This window comes from Pleurodeles waltl, chromosome 5, assembly GCF_031143425.1.
Source record: "Pleurodeles waltl isolate 20211129_DDA chromosome 5, aPleWal1.hap1.20221129, whole genome shotgun sequence".
Taxonomy (NCBI): domain Eukaryota; kingdom Metazoa; phylum Chordata; class Amphibia; order Caudata; family Salamandridae; genus Pleurodeles; species Pleurodeles waltl.
The window spans coordinates 592,180,995-592,200,923 of record NC_090444.1 but is presented as its reverse complement, the minus strand read 5'-3'; the positions used below and the strand labels follow the sequence as shown (position 1 = coordinate 592,200,923).

Sequence of the window (19,929 nt, the reverse complement as noted above, 5' to 3'; positions counted from 1 at the left end):
TCGGCCATGATCGGCCAAAACCTCTCTAAAAGGTTGCAGGGTGAACATTTCTTGGACCTCAGAAACTGAGGGAGGCCGGCCCAATGGGTCCTCAATGGACCGATAGAACCCGGTGCATCACCTGGCCTGGTATTTCCAGCTTCACCAAGCAATCTGGTGGCAAGGCTGACTTTAGCAGTCCTGCTGAAAAGGGGGTCCCCATATGGCCCAGAGGCCCTCATTTGCATAGGCCCTGCCCTTCTCTCTGCTCTGCCCAGCTTCCCACAAAGCAATGCGTCACTGGCAACAGTATAGAGTTGGGGGACGGGGTAAAGGATAATGACAGGGAGGCTGGAAAATAGAAAGAAAGGTCACTGAAGTGCTGAAGTCTTCCTTGCTAAATGCAGCTGGGCACTGGCATTGGCCTGCAGGAGCGGTTAACACCTTAAGAATGTTGAGGGGCGGCCAATTCAAAAATACAAATGGGAAGGAAGGCACTGGAAGTTGCTTTATTATTACTAGAAGACTTGCAAACAAAGGACCTTTCTCTCTCGAAAGCTTTTAAAAATATGGAACGCTTCACGAATTTGCGTGTCATCCTTGCGCAGGGGCCATGCTAATCTTCTCTGTATCGTTCCAATTTTAGTATATGTGCCGCCGAAGCAAGCACACTTCATGGGTGAGCCTTCAATGTATATACACTCCCTGAATCTGCAGTCTTCAGACGTAGGGTGGCCTGAAAGCGCTGATTGGATGGTCCAGTAAGCATTCAATTCTGAGACACATGGCAATAAGCATGAGGCCTAACAATCCACTTCTATTCCCTATATTTGTGGTCCAAATCTTCACACATTGTAAGCATCTTCATTACGCCAGGTTGCAAAGGCTCATGGTCCAGACTACAGGCAAAGAGCATTGTGACATCACACTTCCTGGGGAACGTTGATGGAAAAGGTGAGTCAGCTGCACAGTAGGCTAGGTGATGGCTTGTGGGAGTGGGATGGTGTTGTGGTGGGTTCCAGGGCAGAGAGAGCATATGAAAAGGTGTCTTAATTTTCACCTGTATTTGAATAATAAACGCTTTAGTGTTGTACTGGCCTGCTTACTAAGGAATCCTCAGGCTCAGCCCCTTACAGCTCTGGAAACGATGATGTTGAACCAGACTCTGTAAGAAACTAATGCTTATTCAAAATGTTTCTTTGCTGCTGGGTCTGCTTGGTCTGGCACTTGTGTCCTTTTCTCTCCTAGGGTCCTTGGTGTAAGTTACGAAAACCTGACAGAACGTAATTTCAGGGGGGCAGGTAAGTTCACTTGCAGCTTCAGTGTGCGTTGTAAATGTGGTTACATATTGTGATAGAATGACGTTTTAAAACACAGACACACACACACGCGAGGGCGCGCATTCTCTAGCACTCTCTGAAGGAGAAGGGGGAAAGTGCTTTTATATGGGGCCAGTGGCGCAATGGATAACGCTTCTGACTATGGATCAGAAGATTGTAGGTTCGACTCCTATCTGGCTCGGAAGGGTTGCCGGTCCCTTTTTTCATGTAATTGCACTTGAGTTCTTAATTATCTCAGTCTTCTTGTAGGATTAACATTCCGGTGCGGGATGTATCCAACAATCGTTCTGTGGTAAGGAGGCTGTGATAGCAACTGTGGCTAGTAGAAAGTTTAATGATTGTCCTGGATTCTATGAGCCTGACCTTTGAATGTTTCCCAAGCCTAAGCTTTTTGAACAAGGGAGGAAAACTTCACAACATTTGTTTTCTGGAGTGAAAATAGTTTTACTTCAAGGGTCAAGATGCGGGTCGCAGGGGTCTAAAAAATTGGTTGTGCAGGATTTTTAGGAACAACTGTTCAAGACACCCACCTTTTAGAACTCTCTTGAAAATTATAGAAAGAAGCCCCATGTGAAAAGGCTCCTGGTGAAAGAGATAACATGCCTTCTTTTGGATCTGAAGACTGCAGGTTTGAACCCTATGTAGACCTTGCACTTTTTCATCTATTGTGATTTTTTTATCAGTAGGCTGCAGTTTAATGCTCATCAGTAATACTACTCTTGGGCACAGGCAGATGTCATTCGATTGATGGCAGCCTCAATAACAAAGCAGGGGACGGCGGGCACACAATTATATGCACAATGAGGCAATGTCTTTGATTTGGTGGAAGAGAATTAGAATGCCTAGGTAGGGGGCGAAAAGTTACACTGCCTATGATGGCAAACATTCTTAAAAAGAGCCTGCTTGCAGATGAAAGGAACATTTACCTCCAAAGATTCAATATAGTAAACAGCTCTCAAGGAAATACTACTGATTGGTGGAAGAGAAAGATTGTGGAGCAACTACTCCCCGAACCATAGGCATTTCTGAGAGAAATGGGGGGAATGATTTCAAATGTTGCCCAGACGTGGGTCTTGAAAAGTCCATCATAACCCCCCAGTAAAACTGAATTTTGAAACAGCCAAGCGTTCACCCTCAAGGGGTGCGCGGGTCTGGGATTTCAACAGGGGTCCTTGATCCTTCAAACAAGGTATAAAGGTTGTTAACACAGATGTGTGCCAGAGTGTGTAGTGTGTTTGAGTTAGCACTTGATAGATGGCCCTTTTAATTTTGTGAGAATCATAATGCACTGAGCCAGTTCCTTGTTATCCATGGGCCAACACCTGACACACCCAGATGGAACCCAAGGCGGGGAGAGAGGTGGATTAGAGCAGCTTCAAGAGCATTGTGCTGTTTCTGCCTTCTGCCCCTCTCATCCCCGATCGGCCATGATCGGCCAAAACCTCTCTAAAAGGTTGCAGGGTGAACATTTCTTGGACCTCAGAAACTGAGGGAGGCCGGCCCAATGGGTCCTCAATGGACCGATAGAACCCGGTGCATCACCTGGCCTGGTATTTCCAGCTTCACCAAGCAATCTGGTGGCAAGGCTGACTTTAGCAGTCCTGCTGAAAAGGGGGTCCCCATATGGCCCAGAGGCCCTCATTTGCATAGGCCCTGCCCTTCTCTCTGCTCTGCCCAGCTTCCCACAAAGCAATGCGTCACTGGCAACAGTATAGAGTTGGGGGACGGGGTAAAGGATAATGACAGGGAGGCTGGAAAATAGAAAGAAAGGTCACTGAAGTGCTGAAGTCTTCCTTGCTAAATGCAGCTGGGCACTGGCATTGGCCTGCAGGAGCGGTTAACACCTTAAGAATGTTGAGGGGCGGCCAATTCAAAAATACAAATGGGAAGGAAGGCACTGGAAGTTGCTTTATTATTACTAGAAGACTTGCAAACAAAGGACCTTTCTCTCTCGAAAGCTTTTAAAAATATGGAACGCTTCACGAATTTGCGTGTCATCCTTGCGCAGGGGCCATGCTAATCTTCTCTGTATCGTTCCAATTTTAGTATATGTGCCGCCGAAGCAAGCACACTTCATGGGTGAGCCTTCAATGTATATACACTCCCTGAATCTGCAGTCTTCAGACGTAGGGTGGCCTGAAAGCGCTGATTGGATGGTCCAGTAAGCATTCAATTCTGAGACACATGGCAATAAGGCATGAGGCCTAACAATCCACTTCTATTCCCTATATTTGTGGTCCAAATCTTCACACATTGTAAGCATCTTCATTACGCCAGGTTGCAAAGGCTCATGGTCCAGACTACAGGCAAAGAGCATTGTGACATCACACTTCCTGGGGAACGTTGATGGAAAAGGTGAGTCAGCTGCACAGTAGGCTAGGTGATGGCTTGTGGGAGTGGGATGGTGTTGTGGTGGGTTCCAGGGCAGAGAGAGCATATGAAAAGGTGTCTTAATTTTCACCTGTATTTGAATAATAAACGCTTTAGTGTTGTACTGGCCTGCTTACTAAGGAATCCTCAGGCTCAGCCCCTTACAGCTCTGGAAACGATGATGTTGAACCAGACTCTGTAAGAAACTAATGCTTATTCAAAATGTTTCTTTGCTGCTGGGTCTGCTTGGTCTGGCACTTGTGTCCTTTTCTCTCCTAGGGTCCTTGGTGTAAGTTACGAAAACCTGACAGAACGTAATTTCAGGGGGGCAGGTAAGTTCACTTGCAGCTTCAGTGTGCGTTGTAAATGTGGTTACATATTGTGATAGAATGACGTTTTAAAACACAGACACACACACACGCGAGGGCGCGCATTCTCTAGCACTCTCTGAAGGAGAAGGGGGAAAGTGCTTTTATATGGGGCCAGTGGCGCAATGGATAACGCTTCTGACTATGGATCAGAAGATTGTAGGTTCGACTCCTATCTGGCTCGGAAGGGTTGCCGGTCCCTTTTTTCATGTAATTGCACTTGAGTTCTTAATTATCTCAGTCTTCTTGTAGGATTAACATTCCGGTGCGGGATGTATCCAACAATCGTTCTGTGGTAAGGAGGCTGTGATAGCAACTGTGGCTAGTAGAAAGTTTAATGATTGTCCTGGATTCTATGAGCCTGACCTTTGAATGTTTCCCAAGCCTAAGCTTTTTGAACAAGGGAGGAAAACTTCACAACATTTGTTTTCTGGAGTGAAAATAGTTTTACTTCAAGGGTCAAGATGCGGGTCGCAGGGGTCTAAAAAATTGGTTGTGCAGGATTTTTAGGAACAACTGTTCAAGACACCCACCTTTTAGAACTCTCTTGAAAATTATAGAAAGAAGCCCCATGTGAAAAGGCTCCTGGTGAAAGAGATAACATGCCTTCTTTTGGATCTGAAGACTGCAGGTTTGAACCCTATGTAGACCTTGCACTTTTTCATCTATTGTGATTTTTTAATCAGTAGGCTGCAGTTTAATGCTCATCAGTAATACTACTCTTGGGCACAGGCAGATGTCATTCGATTGATGGCAGCCTCAATAACAAAGCAGGGGACGGCGGGCACACAATTATATGCACAATGAGGCAATGTCTTTGATTTGGTGGAAGAGAATTAGAATGCCTAGGTAGGGGGCGAAAAGTTACACTGCCTATGATGGCAAACATTCTTAAAAAGAGCCTGCTTGCAGATGAAAGGAACATTTACCTCCAAAGATTCAATATAGTAAACAGCTCTCAAGGAAATACTACTGATTGGTGGAAGAGAAAGATTGTGGAGCAACTACTCCCCGAACCATAGGCATTTCTGAGAGAAATGGGGGGAATGATTTCAAATGTTGCCCAGACGTGGGTCTTGAAAAGTCCATCATAACCCCCCAGTAAAACTGAATTTTGAAACAGCCAAGCGTTCACCCTCAAGGGGTGCGCGGGTCTGGGATTTCAACAGGGGTCCTTGATCCTTCAAACAAGGTATAAAGGTTGTTAACACAGATGTGTGCCAGAGTGTGTAGTGTGTTTGAGTTAGCACTTGATAGATGGCCCTTTTAATTTTGTGAGAATCATAATGCACTGAGCCAGTTCCTTGTTATCCATGGGCCAACACCTGACACACCCAGATGGAACCCAAGGCGGGGAGAGAGGTGGATTAGGGCAGCTTCAAGAGCATTGTGCTGTTTCTGCCTTCTGCCCCTCTAATCCCCGATCGGCCACGATCGGCCAAAACCTCTCTAAAAGGGTGCAGGGTGAACATTTCTTGGACCTCAGAAACTGAGGGAGGCCGGCCCAATGGGTCCTCAATGGACCGATAGAACCCAGTGCCTCACCTGGCCTGGTATTTCCAGCTTCACCAAGCAATCTGGTGGCAAGGCTTACTTTAGCAGTCCTGCTGAAAAGGGGGTCCCCATATGGCCCAGAGGCCCTCATTTGCATAGGCCCTGCCCTTCTCTCTGCTCTGCCCAGCTTCCCACAAAGCAATGCGTCACTGGCAACAGTATAGAGTTGGGGGACGGGGTAAAGGATAATGACAGGGAGGCTGGAAAATAGAAAGAAAGGTCACTGAAGTGCTGAAGTCTTCCTTGCTAAATGCAGCTGGGCACTGGCATTGGCCTGCAGGAGCGGTTAACACCTTAAGAATGTTGAGGGGCGGCCAATTCAAAAATACAAATGGGAAGGAAGGCACTGGAAGTTGCTTTATTATTACTAGAAGACTTGCAAACAAAGGACCTTTCTCTCTCGAAAGCTGTTAAAAATATGGAACGCTTCACGAATTTGCGTGTCATCCTTGCGCAGGGGCCATGCTAATCTTCTCTGTATCGTTCCAATTTTAGTATATGTGCCGGCGAAGCAAGCACACTTCATGGGTGAGCCTTCAATGTATATACACTCCCTGAATCTGCAGTCTTCAGACGTAGGGTGGCCTGAAAGCGCTGATTGGATGGTCCAGTAAGCATTCAATTCTGAGACACATGGCAATAAGGCATGAGGCCTAACAATCCACTTCTATTCCCTATATTTGTGGTCCAAATCTTCACACATTGTAAGCATCTTCATTACGCCAGGTTGCAAAGGCTCATGGTCCAGACTACAGGCAAAGAGCATTGTGACATCACACTTCCTGGGGAACGTTGATGGAAAAGGTGAGTCAGCTGCACAGTAGGCTAGGTGATGGCTTGTGGGAGTGGGATGGTGTTGTGGTGGGTTCCAGGGCAGAGAGAGCATATGAAAAGGTGTCTTAATTTTCACCTGTATTTGAATAATAAACGCTTTAGTGTTGTACTGGCCTGCTTACTAAGGAATCCTCAGGCTCAGCCCCTTACAGCTCTGGAAACGATGATGTTGAACCAGACTCTGTAAGAAACTAATGCTTATTCAAAATGTTTCTTTGCTGCTGGGTCTGCTTGGTCTGGCACTTGTGTCCTTTTCTCTCCTAGGGTCCTTGGTGTAAGTTACGAAAACCTGACAGAACGTAATTTCAGGGGGGCAGGTAAGTTCACTTGCAGCTTCAGTGTGCGTTGTAAATGTGGTTACATATTGTGATAGAATGACGTTTTAAAACACAGACACACACACACGCGAGGGCGCGCATTCTCTAGCACTCTCTGAAGGAGAAGGGGGAAAGTGCTTTTATATGGGGCCAGTGGCGCAATGGATAACGCTTCTGACTATGGATCAGAAGATTGTAGGTTCGACTCCTATCTGGCTCGGAAGGGTTGCCGGTCCCTTTTTTCATGTAATTGCACTTGAGTTCTTAATTATCTCAGTCTTCTTGTAGGATTAACATTCCGGTGCGGGATGTATCCAACAATCGTTCTGTGGTAAGGAGGCTGTGATAGCAACTGTGGCTAGTAGAAAGTTTAATGATTGTCCTGGATTCTATGAGCCTGACCTTTGAATGTTTCCCAAGCCTAAGCTTTTTGAACAAGGGAGGAAAACTTCACAACATTTGTTTTCTGGAGTGAAAATAGTTTTACTTCAAGGGTCAAGATGCGGGTCGCAGGGGTCTAAAAAATTGGTTGTGCAGGATTTTTAGGAACAACTGTTCAAGACACCCACCTTTTAGAACTCTCTTGAAAATTATAGAAAGAAGCCCCATGTGAAAAGGCTCCTGGTGAAAGAGATAACATGCCTTCTTTTGGATCTGAAGACTGCAGGTTTGAACCCTATGTAGACCTTGCACTTTTTCATCTATTGTGATTTTTTTATCAGTAGGCTGCAGTTTAATGCTCATCAGTAATACTACTCTTGGGCACAGGCAGATGTCATTCGATTGATGGCAGCCTCAATAACAAAGCAGGGGACGGCGGGCACACAATTATATGCACAATGAGGCAATGTCTTTGATTTGGTGGAAGAGAATTAGAATGCCTAGGTAGGGGGCGAAAAGTTACACTGCCTATGATGGCAAACATTCTTAAAAAGAGCCTGCTTGCAGATGAAAGGAACATTTACCTCCAAAGATTCAATATAGTAAACAGCTCTCAAGGAAATACTACTGATTGGTGGAAGAGAAAGATTGTGGAGCAACTACTCCCCGAACCATAGGCATTTCTGAGAGATATGGGGGGAATGATTTCAAATGTTGCCCAGACGTGGGTCTTGAAAAGTCCATCATAACCCCCCAGTAAAACTGAATTTTGAAACAGCCAAGCGTTCACCCTCAAGGGGTGCGCGGGTCTGGGATTTCAACAGGGTCCTTGATCCTTCAAACAAGGTATAAAGGTTGTTAACACAGATGTGTGCCAGAGTGTGTAGTGTGTTTGAGTTAGCACTTGATAGATGGCCCTTTTAATTTTGTGAGAATCATAATGCACTGAGCCAGTTCCTTGTTATCCATGGGCCAACACCTGACACACCCAGATGGAACCCAAGGCGGGGAGAGAGGTGGATTAGGGCAGCTTCAAGAGCATTGTGCTGTTTCTGCCTTCTGCCCCTCTCATCCCCGATCGGCCACGATCGGCCAAAACCTCTCTAAAAGGGTGCAGGGTGAACATTTCTTGGACCTCAGAAACTGAGGGAGGCTGGCCCAATGGGTCCTCAATGGACCGATAGAACCCAGTGCCTCACCTGGCCTGGTATTTCCAGCTTCACCAAGCAATCTGGTGGCAAGGCTTACTTTAGCAGTCCTGCTGAAAAGGGGGTCCCCATATGGCCCAGAGGCCCTCATTTGCATAGGCCCTGCCCTTCTCTCTGCTCTGCCCAGCTTCCCACAAAGCAATGCGTCACTGGCAACAGTATAGAGTTGGGGGACGGGGTAAAGGATAATGACAGGGAGGCTGGAAAATAGAAAGAAAGGTCACTGAAGTGCTGAAGTCTTCCTTGCTAAATGCAGCTGGGCACTGGCATTGGCCTGCAGGAGCGGTTAACACCTTAAGAATGTTGAGGGGCGGCCAATTCAAAAATACAAATGGGAAGGAAGGCACTGGAAGTTGCTTTATTATTACTAGAAGACTTGCAAACAAAGGACCTTTCTCTCTCGAAAGCTTTTAAAAATATGGAACGCTTCACGAATTTGCGTGTCATCCTTGCGCAGGGGCCATGCTAATCTTCTCTGTATCGTTCCAATTTTAGTATATGTGCCGCCGAAGCAAGCACACTTCATGGGTGAGCCTTCAATGTATATACACTCCCTGAATCTGCAGTCTTCAGACGTAGGGTGGCCTGAAAGCGCTGATTGGATGGTCCAGTAAGCATTCAATTCTGAGACACATGGCAATAAGCATGAGGCCTAACAATCCACTTCTATTCCCTATATTTGTGGTCCAAATCTTCACACATTGTAAGCATCTTCATTACGCCAGGTTGCAAAGGCTCATGGTCCAGACTACAGGCAAAGAGCATTGTGACATCACACTTCCTGGGGAACGTTGATGGAAAAGGTGAGTCAGCTGCACAGTAGGCTAGGTGATGGCTTGTGGGAGTGGGATGGTGTTGTGGTGGGTTCCAGGGCAGAGAGAGCATATGAAAAGGTGTCTTAATTTTCACCTGTATTTGAATAATAAACGCTTTAGTGTTGTACTGGCCTGCTTACTAAGGAATCCTCAGGCTCAGCCCCTTACAGCTCTGGAAACGATGATGTTGAACCAGACTCTGTAAGAAACTAATGCTTATTCAAAATGTTTCTTTGCTGCTGGGTCTGCTTGGTCTGGCACTTGTGTCCTTTTCTCTCCTAGGGTCCTTGGTGTAAGTTACGAAAACCTGACAGAACGTAATTTCAGGGGGGCAGGTAAGTTCACTTGCAGCTTCAGTGTGCGTTGTAAATGTGGTTACATATTGTGATAGAATGACGTTTTAAAACACAGACACACACACACGCGAGGGCGCGCATTCTCTAGCACTCTCTGAAGGAGAAGGGGGAAAGTGCTTTTATATGGGGCCAGTGGCGCAATGGATAACGCTTCTGACTATGGATCAGAAGATTGTAGGTTCGACTCCTATCTGGCTCGGAAGGGTTGCCGGTCCCTTTTTTCATGTAATTGCACTTGAGTTCTTAATTATCTCAGTCTTCTTGTAGGATTAACATTCCGGTGCGGGATGTATCCAACAATCGTTCTGTGGTAAGGAGGCTGTGATAGCAACTGTGGCTAGTAGAAAGTTTAATGATTGTCCTGGATTCTATGAGCCTGACCTTTGAATGTTTCCCAAGCCTAAGCTTTTTGAACAAGGGAGGAAAACTTCACAACATTTGTTTTCTGGAGTGAAAATAGTTTTACTTCAAGGGTCAAGATGCGGGTCGCAGGGGTCTAAAAAATTGGTTGTGCAGGATTTTTAGGAACAACTGTTCAAGACACCCACCTTTTAGAACTCTCTTGAAAATTATAGAAAGAAGCCCCATGTGAAAAGGCTCCTGGTGAAAGAGATAACATGCCTTCTTTTGGATCTGAAGACTGCAGGTTTGAACCCTATGTAGACCTTGCACTTTTTCATCTATTGTGATTTTTTTATCAGTAGGCTGCAGTTTAATGCTCATCAGTAATACTACTCTTGGGCACAGGCAGATGTCATTCGATTGATGGCAGCCTCAATAACAAAGCAGGGGACGGCGGGCACACAATTATATGCACAATGAGGCAATGTCTTTGATTTGGTGGAAGAGAATTAGAATGCCTAGGTAGGGGGCGAAAAGTTACACTGCCTATGATGGCAAACATTCTTAAAAAGAGCCTGCTTGCAGATGAAAGGAACATTTACCTCCAAAGATTCAATATAGTAAACAGCTCTCAAGGAAATACTACTGATTGGTGGAAGAGAAAGATTGTGGAGCAACTACTCCCCGAACCATAGGCATTTCTGAGAGAAATGGGGGGAATGATTTCAAATGTTGCCCAGACGTGGGTCTTGAAAAGTCCATCATAACCCCCCAGTAAAACTGAATTTTGAAACAGCCAAGCGTTCACCCTCAAGGGGTGCGCGGGTCTGGGATTTCAACAGGGGTCCTTGATCCTTCAAACAAGGTATAAAGGTTGTTAACACAGATGTGTGCCAGAGTGTGTAGTGTGTTTGAGTTAGCACTTGATAGATGGCCCTTTTAATTTTGTGAGAATCATAATGCACTGAGCCAGTTCCTTGTTATCCATGGGCCAACACCTGACACACCCAGATGGAACCCAAGGCGGGGAGAGAGGTGGATTAGAGCAGCTTCAAGAGCATTGTGCTGTTTCTGCCTTCTGCCCCTCTCATCCCCGATCGGCCATGATCGGCCAAAACCTCTCTAAAAGGTTGCAGGGTGAACATTTCTTGGACCTCAGAAACTGAGGGAGGCCGGCCCAATGGGTCCTCAATGGACCGATAGAACCCGGTGCATCACCTGGCCTGGTATTTCCAGCTTCACCAAGCAATCTGGTGGCAAGGCTGACTTTAGCAGTCCTGCTGAAAAGGGGGTCCCCATATGGCCCAGAGGCCCTCATTTGCATAGGCCCTGCCCTTCTCTCTGCTCTGCCCAGCTTCCCACAAAGCAATGCGTCACTGGCAACAGTATAGAGTTGGGGGACGGGGTAAAGGATAATGACAGGGAGGCTGGAAAATAGAAAGAAAGGTCACTGAAGTGCTGAAGTCTTCCTTGCTAAATGCAGCTGGGCACTGGCATTGGCCTGCAGGAGCGGTTAACACCTTAAGAATGTTGAGGGGCGGCCAATTCAAAAATACAAATGGGAAGGAAGGCACTGGAAGTTGCTTTATTATTACTAGAAGACTTGCAAACAAAGGACCTTTCTCTCTCGAAAGCTTTTAAAAATATGGAACGCTTCACGAATTTGCGTGTCATCCTTGCGCAGGGGCCATGCTAATCTTCTCTGTATCGTTCCAATTTTAGTATATGTGCCGCCGAAGCAAGCACACTTCATGGGTGAGCCTTCAATGTATATACACTCCCTGAATCTGCAGTCTTCAGACGTAGGGTGGCCTGAAAGCGCTGATTGGATGGTCCAGTAAGCATTCAATTCTGAGACACATGGCAATAAGCATGAGGCCTAACAATCCACTTCTATTCCCTATATTTGTGGTCCAAATCTTCACACATTGTAAGCATCTTCATTACGCCAGGTTGCAAAGGCTCATGGTCCAGACTACAGGCAAAGAGCATTGTGACATCACACTTCCTGGGGAACGTTGATGGAAAAGGTGAGTCAGCTGCACAGTAGGCTAGGTGATGGCTTGTGGGAGTGGGATGGTGTTGTGGTGGGTTCCAGGGCAGAGAGAGCATATGAAAAGGTGTCTTAATTTTCACCTGTATTTGAATAATAAACGCTTTAGTGTTGTACTGGCCTGCTTACTAAGGAATCCTCAGGCTCAGCCCCTTACAGCTCTGGAAACGATGATGTTGAACCAGACTCTGTAAGAAACTAATGCTTATTCAAAATGTTTCTTTGCTGCTGGGTCTGCTTGGTCTGGCACTTGTGTCCTTTTCTCTCCTAGGGTCCTTGGTGTAAGTTACGAAAACCTGACAGAACGTAATTTCAGGGGGGCAGGTAAGTTCACTTGCAGCTTCAGTGTGCGTTGTAAATGTGGTTACATATTGTGATAGAATGACGTTTTAAAACACAGACACACACACACGCGAGGGCGCGCATTCTCTAGCACTCTCTGAAGGAGAAGGGGGAAAGTGCTTTTATATGGGGCCAGTGGCGCAATGGATAACGCTTCTGACTATGGATCAGAAGATTGTAGGTTCGACTCCTATCTGGCTCGGAAGGGTTGCCGGTCCCTTTTTTCATGTAATTGCACTTGAGTTCTTAATTATCTCAGTCTTCTTGTAGGATTAACATTCCGGTGCGGGATGTATCCAACAATCGTTCTGTGGTAAGGAGGCTGTGATAGCAACTGTGGCTAGTAGAAAGTTTAATGATTGTCCTGGATTCTATGAGCCTGACCTTTGAATGTTTCCCAAGCCTAAGCTTTTTGAACAAGGGAGGAAAACTTCACAACATTTGTTTTCTGGAGTGAAAATAGTTTTACTTCAAGGGTCAAGATGCGGGTCGCAGGGGTCTAAAAAATTGGTTGTGCAGGATTTTTAGGAACAACTGTTCAAGACACCCACCTTTTAGAACTCTCTTGAAAATTATAGAAAGAAGCCCCATGTGAAAAGGCTCCTGGTGAAAGAGATAACATGCCTTCTTTTGGATCTGAAGACTGCAGGTTTGAACCCTATGTAGACCTTGCACTTTTTCATCTATTGTGATTTTTTTATCAGTAGGCTGCAGTTTAATGCTCATCAGTAATACTACTCTTGGGCACAGGCAGATGTCATTCGATTGATGGCAGCCTCAATAACAAAGCAGGGGACGGCGGGCACACAATTATATGCACAATGAGGCAATGTCTTTGATTTGGTGGAAGAGAATTAGAATGCCTAGGTAGGGGGCGAAAAGTTACACTGCCTATGATGGCAAACATTCTTAAAAAGAGCCTGCTTGCAGATGAAAGGAACATTTACCTCCAAAGATTCAATATAGTAAACAGCTCTCAAGGAAATACTACTGATTGGTGGAAGAGAAAGATTGTGGAGCAACTACTCCCCGAACCATAGGCATTTCTGAGAGAAATGGGGGGAATGATTTCAAATGTTGCCCAGACGTGGGTCTTGAAAAGTCCATCATAACCCCCCAGTAAAACTGAATTTTGAAACAGCCAAGCGTTCACCCTCAAGGGGTGCGCGGGTCTGGGATTTCAACAGGGGTCCTTGATCCTTCAAACAAGGTATAAAGGTTGTTAACACAGATGTGTGCCAGAGTGTGTAGTGTGTTTGAGTTAGCACTTGATAGATGGCCCTTTTAATTTTGTGAGAATCATAATGCACTGAGCCAGTTCCTTGTTATCCATGGGCCAACACCTGACACACCCAGATGGAACCCAAGGCGGGGAGAGAGGTGGATTAGAGCAGCTTCAAGAGCATTGTGCTGTTTCTGCCTTCTGCCCCTCTCATCCCCGATCGGCCATGATCGGCCAAAACCTCTCTAAAAGGTTGCAGGGTGAACATTTCTTGGACCTCAGAAACTGAGGGAGGCCGGCCCAATGGGTCCTCAATGGACCGATAGAACCCGGTGCATCACCTGGCCTGGTATTTCCAGCTTCACCAAGCAATCTGGTGGCAAGGCTGACTTTAGCAGTCCTGCTGAAAAGGGGGTCCCCATATGGCCCAGAGGCCCTCATTTGCATAGGCCCTGCCCTTCTCTCTGCTCTGCCCAGCTTCCCACAAAGCAATGCGTCACTGGCAACAGTATAGAGTTGGGGGACGGGGTAAAGGATAATGACAGGGAGGCTGGAAAATAGAAAGAAAGGTCACTGAAGTGCTGAAGTCTTCCTTGCTAAATGCAGCTGGGCACTGGCATTGGCCTGCAGGAGCGGTTAACACCTTAAGAATGTTGAGGGGCGGCCAATTCAAAAATACAAATGGGAAGGAAGGCACTGGAAGTTGCTTTATTATTACTAGAAGACTTGCAAACAAAGGACCTTTCTCTCTCGAAAGCTTTTAAAAATATGGAACGCTTCACGAATTTGCGTGTCATCCTTGCGCAGGGGCCATGCTAATCTTCTCTGTATCGTTCCAATTTTAGTATATGTGCCGCCGAAGCAAGCACACTTCATGGGTGAGCCTTCAATGTATATACACTCCCTGAATCTGCAGTCTTCAGACGTAGGGTGGCCTGAAAGCGCTGATTGGATGGTCCAGTAAGCATTCAATTCTGAGACACATGGCAATAAGGCATGAGGCCTAACAATCCACTTCTATTCCCTATATTTGTGGTCCAAATCTTCACACATTGTAAGCATCTTCATTACGCCAGGTTGCAAAGGCTCATGGTCCAGACTACAGGCAAAGAGCATTGTGACATCACACTTCCTGGGGAACGTTGATGGAAAAGGTGAGTCAGCTGCACAGTAGGCTAGGTGATGGCTTGTGGGAGTGGGATGGTGTTGTGGTGGGTTCCAGGGCAGAGAGAGCATATGAAAAGGTGTCTTAATTTTCACCTGTATTTGAATAATAAACGCTTTAGTGTTGTACTGGCCTGCTTACTAAGGAATCCTCAGGCTCAGCCCCTTACAGCTCTGGAAACGATGATGTTGAACCAGACTCTGTAAGAAACTAATGCTTATTCAAAATGTTTCTTTGCTGCTGGGTCTGCTTGGTCTGGCACTTGTGTCCTTTTCTCTCCTAGGGTCCTTGGTGTAAGTTACGAAAACCTGACAGAACGTAATTTCAGGGGGGCAGGTAAGTTCACTTGCAGCTTCAGTGTGCGTTGTAAATGTGGTTACATATTGTGATAGAATGACGTTTTAAAACACAGACACACACACACGCGAGGGCGCGCATTCTCTAGCACTCTCTGAAGGAGAAGGGGGAAAGTGCTTTTATATGGGGCCAGTGGCGCAATGGATAACGCTTCTGACTATGGATCAGAAGATTGTAGGTTCGACTCCTATCTGGCTCGGAAGGGTTGCCGGTCCCTTTTTTCATGTAATTGCACTTGAGTTCTTAATTATCTCAGTCTTCTTGTAGGATTAACATTCCGGTGCGGGATGTATCCAACAATCGTTCTGTGGTAAGGAGGCTGTGATAGCAACTGTGGCTAGTAGAAAGTTTAATGATTGTCCTGGATTCTATGAGCCTGACCTTTGAATGTTTCCCAAGCCTAAGCTTTTTGAACAAGGGAGGAAAACTTCACAACATTTGTTTTCTGGAGTGAAAATAGTTTTACTTCAAGGGTCAAGATGCGGGTCGCAGGGGTCTAAAAAATTGGTTGTGCAGGATTTTTAGGAACAACTGTTCAAGACACCCACCTTTTAGAACTCTCTTGAAAATTATAGAAAGAAGCCCCATGTGAAAAGGCTCCTGGTGAAAGAGATAACATGCCTTCTTTTGGATCTGAAGACTGCAGGTTTGAACCCTATGTAGACCTTGCACTTTTTCATCTATTGTGATTTTTTTATCAGTAGGCTGCAGTTTAATGCTCATCAGTAATACTACTCTTGGGCACAGGCAGATGTCATTCGATTGATGGCAGCCTCAATAACAAAGCAGGGGACGGCGGGCACACAATTATATGCACAATGAGGCAATGTCTTTGATTTGGTGGAAGAGAATTAGAATGCCTAGGTAGGGGGCGAAAAGTTACACTGCCTATGATGGCAAACATTCTTAAAAAGAGCCTGCTTGCAGATGAAAGGAACATTTACCTCCAAAGATTCAATATAGTAAACAGCTCTCAAGGAAATACTACTGATTGGTGGAAGAGAAAGATTGTGGAGCAACTACTCCCCGAACCATAGGCATTTCTGAGAGAAATGGGGGGAATGATTTCAAATGTTGCCCAGACGTGGGTCTTGAAAAGTCCATCATAACCCCCCAGTAAAACTGAATTTTGAAACAGCCAAGCGTTCACCCTCAAGGGGTGCGCGGGTCTGGGATTTCAACAGGGGTCCTTGATCCTTCAAACAAGGTATAAAGGTTGTTAACACAGATGTGTGCCAGAGTGTGTAGTGTGTTTGAGTTAGCACTTGATAGATGGCCCTTTTAATTTTGTGAGAATCATAATGCACTGAGCCAGTTCCTTGTTATCCATGGGCCAACACCTGACACACCCAGATGGAACCCAAGGCGGGGAGAGAGGTGGATTAGGGCAGCTTCAAGAGCATTGTGCTGTTTCTGCCTTCTGCCCCTCTAATCCCCGATCGGCCACGATCGGCCAAAACCTCTCTAAAAGGGTGCAGGGTGAACATTTCTTGGACCTCAGAAACTGAGGGAGGCCGGCCCAATGGGTCCTCAATGGACCGATAGAACCCAGTGCCTCACCTGGCCTGGTATTTCCAGCTTCACCAAGCAATCTGGTGGCAAGGCTTACTTTAGCAGTCCTGCTGAAAAGGGGGTCCCCATATGGCCCAGAGGCCCTCATTTGCATAGGCCCTGCCCTTCTCTCTGCTCTGCCCAGCTTCCCACAAAGCAATGCGTCACTGGCAACAGTATAGAGTTGGGGGACGGGGTAAAGGATAATGACAGGGAGGCTGGAAAATAGAAAGAAAGGTCACTGAAGTGCTGAAGTCTTCCTTGCTAAATGCAGCTGGGCACTGGCATTGGCCTGCAGGAGCGGTTAACACCTTAAGAATGTTGAGGGGCGGCCAATTCAAAAATACAAATGGGAAGGAAGGCACTGGAAGTTGCTTTATTATTACTAGAAGACTTGCAAACAAAGGACCTTTCTCTCTCGAAAGCTTTTAAAAATATGGAACGCTTCACGAATTTGCATGTCATCCTTGCGCAGGGGCCATGCTAATCTTCTCTGTATCGTTCCAATTTTAGTATATGTGCCGCCGAAGCAAGCACACTTCATGGGTGAACCTTCAATGTATATACACTCCCTGAATCTGCAGTCTTCAGACGTAGGGTGGCCTGAAAGCGCTGATTGGATGGTCCAGTAAGCATTCAATTCTGAGACACATGGCAATAAGGCATGAGGCCTAACAATCCACTTCTATTCCCTATATTTGTGGTCCAAATCTTCACACATTGTAAGCATCTTCATTACGCCAGGTTGCAAAGGCTCATGGTCCAGACTACAGGCAAAGAGCATTGTGACATCACACTTCCTGGGGAACGTTGATGGAAAAGGTGAGTCAGCTGCACAGTAGGCTAGGTGATGGCTTGTGGGAGTGGGATGGTGTTGTGGTGGATTCCAGGGCAGAGAGAGCATATGAAAAGGTGTCTTAATTTTCACCTGTATTTGAATAATAAACGCTTTAGTGTTGTACTGGCCTGCTTACTAAGGAATCCTCAGGCTCAGCCCCTTACAGCTCTGGAAACGATGATGTTGAACCAGACTCTGTAAGAAACTAATGCTTATTCAAAATGTTTCTTTGCTGCTGGGTCTGCTTGGTCTGGCACTTGTGTCCTTTTCTCTCCTAGGGTCCTTGGTGTAAGTTACGAAAACCTGACAGAACGTAATTTCAGGGGGGCAGGTAAGTTCACTTGCAGCTTCAGTGTGCGTTGTAAATGTGGTTACATATTGTGATAGAATGACGTTTTAAAACACAGACACACACACACGCGAGGGCGCGCATTCTCTAGCACTCTCTGAAGGAGAAGGGGGAAAGTGCTCTTATATGGGGCCAGTGGCGCAATGGATAACGCTTCTGACTATGGATCAGAAGATTGTAGGTTCGACTCCTACCTGGCTCGGAAGGGTTGCCGGTCCCTTTTTTCATGTAATTGCACTTGAGTTCTTAATTATCTCAGTCTTCTTGTAGGATTAACATTCCGGTGCGGGATGTATCCAACAATCGTTCTGTGGTAAGGAGGCTGTGATAGCAACTGTGGCTAGTAGAAAGTTTAATGATTGTCCTGGATTCTATGAGCCTGACCTTTGAATGTTTCCCAAGCCTAAGCTTTTTGAACAAGGGAGGAAAACTTCACAACATTTGTTTTCTGGAGTGAAAATAGTTTTACTTCAAGGGTCAAGATGCGGGTCGCAGGGGTCTAAAAAATTGGTTGTGCAGGATTTTTAGGAACAACTGTTCAAGACACCCACCTTTTAGAACTCTCTTGAAAATTATAGAAAGAAGCCCCATGTGAAAAGGCTCCTGGTGAAAGAGATAACATGCCTTCTTTTGGATCTGAAGACTGCAGGTTTGAACCCTATGTAGACCTTGCACTTTTTCATCTATTGTGATTTTTTAATCAGTAGGCTGCAGTTTAATGCTCATCAGTAATACTACTCTTGGGCACAGGCAGATGTCATTCGATTGATGGCAGCCTCAATAACAAAGCAGGGGACGGCGGGCACACAATTATATGCACAATGAGGCAATGTCTTTGATTTGGTGGAAGAGAATTAGAATGCCTAGGTAGGGGGCGAAAAGTTACACTGCCTATGATGGCAAACATTCTTAAAAAGAGCCTGCTTGCAGATGAAAGGAACATTTACCTCCAAAGATTCAATATAGTAAACAGCTCTCAAGGAAATACTACTGATTGGTTGAAGAGAAAGATTGTGGAGCAACTACTCCCCGAACCATAGGCATTTCTGAGAGAAATGGGGGGAATGATTTCAAATGTTGCCCAGACGTGGGTCTTGAAAAGTCCATCATAACCCCCCAGTAAAACTGAATTTTGAAACAGCCAAGCGTTCACCCTCAAGGGGTGCGCGGGTCTGGGATTTCAACAGGGGTCCTTGATCCTTCAAACAAGGTATAAAGGTTGTTAACACATATGTGTGCCAGAGTGTGTAGTGTGTTTGAGTTAGCACTTGATAGATGGCCCTTTTAATTTTGTGAGAATCATAATGCACTGAGCCAGTTCCTTGTTATCCATGGGCCAACACCTGACACACCCAGATGGAACCCAAGGCGGGGAGAGAGGTGGATTAGAGCAGCTTCAAGAGCATTGTGCTCTTTCTGCCTTCTGCCCCTCTCATCCCCGATCGGCCACGATCGGCCAAAACCTCTCTAAAAGGGTGCAGGGTGAACATTTCTTGGACCTCAGAAACTGAGGGAGGCCGGCCCAATGGGTCCTCAATGGACCGATAGAACCCAGTGCCTCACCTGGCCTGGTATTTCCAGCTTCACCAAGCAATCTGGTGGCAAGGCTTACTTTAGCAGTCCTGCTGAAAAGGGGGTCCCCATATGGCCCAGAGGCCCTCATTTGCATAGGCCCTGCCCTTCTCTCTGCTCTGCCCAGCTTCCCACAAAGCAATGCGTCACTGGCAACAGTATAGAGTTGGGGGACGGGGTAAAGGATAATGACAGGGAGGCTGGAAAATAGAAAGAAAGGTCACTGAAGTGCTGAAGTCTTCCTTGCTAAATGCAGCTGGGCACTGGCATTGGCCTGCAGGAGCGGTTAACACCTTAAGAATGTTGAGGGGCGGCCAATTCAAAAATACAAATGGGAAGGAAGGCACTGGAAGTTGCTTTATTATTACTAGAAGACTTGCAAACAAAGGACCTTTCTCTCTCGAAAGCTGTTAAAAATATGGAACGCTTCACGAATTTGCGTGTCATCCTTGCGCAGGGGCCATGCTAATCTTCTCTGTATCGTTCCAATTTTAGTATATGTGCCGCCGAAGCAAGCACACTTCATGGGTGAGCCTTCAATGTATATACACTCCCTGAATCTGCAGTCTTCAGACGTAGGGTGGCCTGAAAGCGCTGATTGGATGGTCCAGTAAGC

The 19,929-nt window shown here is 46.1% G+C and overlaps 15 non-coding genes across 15 annotated transcripts; 7 read left to right on the top strand and 8 right to left on the bottom strand.

The window, feature by feature from the left end:
• Window positions 1-542: 542 nt before the first annotated feature.
• LOC138297785 (U6 spliceosomal RNA) lies at window positions 543-649 on the bottom strand. Its single transcript, XR_011204325.1, has one exon. It is a non-coding gene; the product is annotated as a U6 spliceosomal RNA (small nuclear RNA).
• A 778-nt stretch (window positions 650-1,427) lies between these two features.
• Window positions 1,428-1,500, top strand: TRNAH-AUG (transfer RNA histidin (anticodon AUG)). Its single transcript has one exon. It is a non-coding gene; the product is annotated as a tRNA-His (tRNA).
• Window positions 1,501-3,282: 1,782 nt separating this feature from the next.
• LOC138297784 (U6 spliceosomal RNA) lies at window positions 3,283-3,389 on the bottom strand. Its single transcript, XR_011204324.1, has one exon. It is a non-coding gene; the product is annotated as a U6 spliceosomal RNA (small nuclear RNA).
• A 779-nt stretch (window positions 3,390-4,168) lies between these two features.
• On the top strand, window positions 4,169-4,241 carry TRNAH-AUG (transfer RNA histidin (anticodon AUG)). The gene has a single exon. It is a non-coding gene; the product is annotated as a tRNA-His (tRNA).
• Window positions 4,242-6,023: 1,782 nt separating this feature from the next.
• Window positions 6,024-6,130, bottom strand: LOC138297868 (U6 spliceosomal RNA). Its single transcript, XR_011204405.1, has one exon. It is a non-coding gene; the product is annotated as a U6 spliceosomal RNA (small nuclear RNA).
• A 779-nt stretch (window positions 6,131-6,909) lies between these two features.
• On the top strand, window positions 6,910-6,982 carry TRNAH-AUG (transfer RNA histidin (anticodon AUG)). Its single transcript has one exon. It is a non-coding gene; the product is annotated as a tRNA-His (tRNA).
• Window positions 6,983-8,763: 1,781 nt separating this feature from the next.
• On the bottom strand, window positions 8,764-8,870 carry LOC138297783 (U6 spliceosomal RNA). Its single transcript, XR_011204323.1, has one exon. It is a non-coding gene; the product is annotated as a U6 spliceosomal RNA (small nuclear RNA).
• Window positions 8,871-9,648: 778 nt separating this feature from the next.
• TRNAH-AUG (transfer RNA histidin (anticodon AUG)) lies at window positions 9,649-9,721 on the top strand. The gene has a single exon. It is a non-coding gene; the product is annotated as a tRNA-His (tRNA).
• A 1,782-nt stretch (window positions 9,722-11,503) lies between these two features.
• Window positions 11,504-11,610, bottom strand: LOC138297782 (U6 spliceosomal RNA). The gene has a single exon (XR_011204322.1). It is a non-coding gene; the product is annotated as a U6 spliceosomal RNA (small nuclear RNA).
• A 778-nt stretch (window positions 11,611-12,388) lies between these two features.
• TRNAH-AUG (transfer RNA histidin (anticodon AUG)) lies at window positions 12,389-12,461 on the top strand. Its single transcript has one exon. It is a non-coding gene; the product is annotated as a tRNA-His (tRNA).
• Window positions 12,462-14,243: 1,782 nt separating this feature from the next.
• LOC138297781 (U6 spliceosomal RNA) lies at window positions 14,244-14,350 on the bottom strand. Its single transcript, XR_011204321.1, has one exon. It is a non-coding gene; the product is annotated as a U6 spliceosomal RNA (small nuclear RNA).
• Window positions 14,351-15,129: 779 nt separating this feature from the next.
• TRNAH-AUG (transfer RNA histidin (anticodon AUG)) lies at window positions 15,130-15,202 on the top strand. Its single transcript has one exon. It is a non-coding gene; the product is annotated as a tRNA-His (tRNA).
• Window positions 15,203-16,984: 1,782 nt separating this feature from the next.
• Window positions 16,985-17,091, bottom strand: LOC138297878 (U6 spliceosomal RNA). The gene has a single exon (XR_011204415.1). It is a non-coding gene; the product is annotated as a U6 spliceosomal RNA (small nuclear RNA).
• A 779-nt stretch (window positions 17,092-17,870) lies between these two features.
• On the top strand, window positions 17,871-17,943 carry TRNAH-AUG (transfer RNA histidin (anticodon AUG)). The gene has a single exon. It is a non-coding gene; the product is annotated as a tRNA-His (tRNA).
• Window positions 17,944-19,725: 1,782 nt separating this feature from the next.
• On the bottom strand, window positions 19,726-19,832 carry LOC138297779 (U6 spliceosomal RNA). The gene has a single exon (XR_011204319.1). It is a non-coding gene; the product is annotated as a U6 spliceosomal RNA (small nuclear RNA).
• Between the last annotated feature and the right edge of the window lie 97 nt (window positions 19,833-19,929).